The following is a 4,535-nucleotide window of genomic DNA, read 5'->3' as shown; positions in this document are numbered from 1 at the left end:
TCTCTGCAGGTCTCCCCACTGTCTCTGAAGATCTCCCCACTGTCTCTGCAGGTTTCCCCACTGTCTCTGGGGATCTCTCTCTGGGTGTTCCCACTGTCTCTGCAGGTCTCCCCACTGTCTCTGTGGGTGTCCCCACTGTCTCTGTGGGTCTCCCCACCGTCTCTGTGGGTGTCCCTACCGTCTCTGCAGATCTCCCCACTGTCTCTGCAGATCTTCCCACTGTTTCTGTGGGTATTCCCACCATCTCTGCAGGTCTTCCCACTGTCTCTGCAGGTCTCCCCACTGTCTCTGTGGGTATTCCCACCATCTCTGCAGGTCTTCCTACTGTCTCTGCAGGTCTCCCCACTATCTCTACAGGTTTCCCCACTGTCTCTGTGGGTGTTCCCACCATCTCTGCAGGTCTCCCCACTGTCTCTGCAGATCTCCCCACTGTCTCTGTGGGTGTCCCCACTGTCTCTGCAGATCTCCCCACTGTCTCTGTGGGTGTTCCCACCATCTCTGCAGGTCTTCCTACCATCTCCCCAAATCTCCCCACTGTCTCCACAAGTCTCCCAACAGTTCCTGGGAGTTTCTCAACAGTTTCGTCAACCTCTGGGAGTTTGTTTAGTAGTCCTCAGACTTTAGCTCCAACCATTTCTGGGAGCACTTCAGGAAGCATCTCAACAACATCAGGTGATATTTCTGTTGCTCAAACCATCTCTAAAGACCCCTTCACGTGGCTGGTAGCTTGAGGTGGGGTTGCTTCCTGTGCTCTCTAAGTGTAACTCTGGCAGTCTCCTGGACCATTGCTGAAACAGTTCCCCTTGCCTTGTGGTTCTACAAAGTCCCTCTGCCTGCTTTTCAATTGATCAACTCCCCTCCTCCTTATGTTGTTGTTGTTAAGTGCCATCAAGTAGGTTCTGACCCATAGCGACTCTATATAGGGTTTCTGAGGAGCAGCTGGTGAGCTTGAACCACCAACTTTGTAGTTCAAATGGCTTTGCACTGTGATGCATTAACCCACAGTGCCACCCCAGGACTCCTTATACCTAATGCTTTTTGTATCCTGTCAAGGATATTTCTGTCTACTTAAAGATCACAAAAAATCCTCTTTTGCATCTTCTAAAAGCTTTAAGCTTTTCAGTTTAAGTACATGAGCTATCCCAAATTAATTTCTGTGCATAGTGTGAGGTAGGAGTCAATGGTCTTGTTTCCTTTCTTCCTTACAAATAGCCAGTTGCTCCAGAACTATTTATTTAAAAGGTCCTTCCCCTATGTGGGAAATTAAGTGGCCATATATATGTGGGTCTCTTTCTAGGCTCCATTTTGTTCTCCTATTTGACTTTTCTGACTTGCGTGCTACAGTGCTTAATGCCTGTATGAAATCTGGTCGTGTAAGTCCTCCTTTTTTTTTTTTTTTTCTTTTAGATTGTTGTGGTTGTTCTCAACCCTTTAATTTTTATAGAACCAGCTCACCCATTTCTACCAAAAACCTGCTGGGAGTTTGACCGAGATTGTATTAGATGTGATTTTTTTTAAAAATAACAAAATCTCATCTGGGTCTTCTCCAGCCATTTCCCCCCTCTGCTCTCCTAGGACCTGCCTCCACAGCCTCCCCTGGAACTAGTCCAGCTGTGCCTGGTACCACTTCCATCTCAGGAGGTGCTACTGCACCACGGTGGAGCAGCCACCACATCCCCCGGCCTCAGCATCTCAGCCAGTGAGGCATTCTTGTTTGCATTGCTATTTACCAGTCAGCTGATGGTCAGACCCATATCCCATACCTGTCCCTGGCTTCTGAAGAGGCATGCAGGGACAGTCATTAGTGCCTAGCATTTTGAGTATGTCTGTGTATCTTAAAGGAGTCTCAACCAGATCAGTTGTCATTGGGTCAACCCTGGCTCATGGTGACTCCATTCTGTTAGAGTAGAGCTGTGCTCCATAGGGGTCTCAGTGGTGGGTTTTTCTAAAGGAGATTGTCAGGTCTTTCTTCTAAAGTGCCTTGGGTGGATTTCAACCTCCAGCCTTTCTGTTAGCAGCTGAGTGCGTTCACCCTTTATACCATCTAGGGATCCCAGTGCCCCAGTGTGGTCACACCAAAAGAGACCTGTTATTTGACTGCTTCCTCCTAAAGATTTTCATCTTTTTTCCTCATGGTCCAATCTGCCTTTCTAAGGCAAGAACCACCCCTCCACAGAACCTGCCCTCCTTCTTTCCCTGTCTCCCTCCTCCCCTCCCCTTCATTTCTACTTGGGAGTGTGGGGGGCATGGAGGGCCTCTGCTCAGGTTGTCCGAGGGCAGGAAATGACGGAAGGGAAGTCAGGATTAACAGGTTGCTCCCATTAGTGACCAGAATCAGGGTAGGGTGGTGGAGAGGGCTAGGGTTCCAAGAAAGAAGAGGCCCACCTGGTGACCCTGACTGTTTAGAGACATTGGAGCTCAAGAGAGACATGGACAACATAGTCTGAGATGCAGAGGGTTCAGCAAGGTAGAGACGTGTGTTTGTCAGTGAGGGATCTAGAGACCCGAAGGCACATTCACGGGGGTGGGGAGGAGGAGACGCTGTTCTTGGCTCTGGTTTGGATGAAGCCCTTAAAAAATCTCTTCAATTGGAATTGTGCTCCCAAGATGATGAGATGTGATATCAGAATCACAGAGGGACAATTGCACACTCATGGAAGGCAGGTGGGGGTGGTGGCAATGGAGGTCCTGCCCACTTTACTCATTGTTCCTTCTTTGTTCCTAAGGCTCGAAGCCTCAGGTGAAGAGCTCTGTCCCTGACTGGGCCATCGTGTTGATCACTCTCACAGTGGCAGCAGGAATTGTCAGCCTTCTGTATATCATCAAGAAGGTGAGTGTGTCCTCGAGTCCAGTGGGCTGGGGGACCTGGCATCCTGGGACTCTGAGAAGAACAGGGGTTTTGGGGGAGGGGAGATGACAGTGTGGTCACTGAGAGGAAACATTGACCAGGGTGGGAAGGGGCTTGGGGGCCATTGAAAGAAAGACTGGCGCACGCAAGAGGCTAAGCTGCGTATGGAGCGTTCAGTTCAGCTCTAGCAGATGAAGAGCCAGCTGTGTGGAACGACATTCAACTGGATTTTGAATCCTGGCTTTGCCACTTATAGCTGGGTTTCCAAGGAGCAGTTGGTAGGTTTGAACCACTGACCTTGCCGTCTACTGCTTTATCCTACAGTGCCACACCAGTGCTTAATAGATTAACATCAATCATTGTAATGATTAGATTCCTGGTGTGGTGCTGTAGGATCAGCACTGGTCTGAGAATCACAAGGTTGGCAGTTCAAACCCACCAGCTTCTCCTCAGAAACGCTATACATGGTTGCTATGAGTTGGAACCAACTTGATGGCACTTAACAACAACAACATTTATTATTATAATTCTCAAAGATGAGAGGTGAGAGGTTGGGTTGTGATGGGGCGGCAGGAGTCCATGGAAGAGCTGAGGGCTGGTCTCTGGATCCCCACATTAACCCACTCTATTAAGTGTGGCGGCGGTAGTGAGGTTGGCCCAGGATCGGACATTGTTTCGTTCTGCTGTGCATGAGGTCGCTATGAGTCGGTTCCGACTCGATGGCACCTGACAACAAAAACAACATTAATACCTTGGAGTCCTGGTGTGGCGCCACTGGGTAAGTACTGGACTGCTAACCACAAGATCTGTGGTTCAAACCTACCAGCTGTTTCTTGGAAAGCCTAGTCATGGTGGTTCTGAGTGGGAACCGACTGGACAACAATACTTCATCCTTTGTCTCTCACAGGCTTGCCAGTTCCGAAAGGAGATGAGTGTGGGGTGTGGCTGTGGCCACTTGACTCCTTACAGCTGCCACCACGAGTCCACCAGTCAGCACTACTCCGTCAAATGAAGGGGTGTGGGGCCATCGTAGCCAGGACCCCTCCCTCCCCCAAATAAGCTCATTCACAGACTCACCCTTCCAATTTACCCTAGCTGGGTCCATATCCTGGGGCCACTGGTCCGCCGAGTCCCCTTCACCAACAGCATAAGGGGAAGCCTACCATGTGGTTCCAACTGGAGGTAGAGATTCCCATCCTGCCCCAGTTGTATGGTCTAGGAGAAGGCACATAATTTCTCCAACTAGAGTTTCCTCATCTGTACAAGGAAGAATGGTCTGTACAGGGCTAGATGGTCTCCAGGGCTTTCCTCCCCTCATGGAGTCTGGGTCTGGGCAAGTGGAACTTTCATAATTTCTTCCCATGCTCCCACCCCATAAATGTAAGAGAAACTTTTTAGTTGAGGGCAGCTTCGTTCCAACCACAGGGCACAGGAAGTGGGATGGGGTGGTGGTGATTTCACAACTGTGTCCATAGGGAATCCTCTCATACTGACTCCTTTCCCACCCAAGGCTCCCCATCCACCCCCTTTCTCTCCCCTTAGGATAGGTGACAAACCCAGCTCTGTGATGTTCCCTTAGACCCCTCTGTGTGGCTGGTGGATACGATTATTTCTAAATAAAAGCTTCCCCTCCACTTGTCTTCAGCCATTGTGTATTTGGCAAAGGGCATGGCCCTGCTTCCAGGCA

The sequence above is a fragment of the Chrysochloris asiatica genome, unplaced genomic scaffold, assembly GCF_000296735.1.
Source record: "Chrysochloris asiatica unplaced genomic scaffold, ChrAsi1.0 scaffold00333, whole genome shotgun sequence".
Taxonomy (NCBI): Eukaryota; Metazoa; Chordata; class Mammalia; order Afrosoricida; family Chrysochloridae; genus Chrysochloris; species Chrysochloris asiatica.
Note: the sequence above shows the minus strand (reverse complement) of the source record.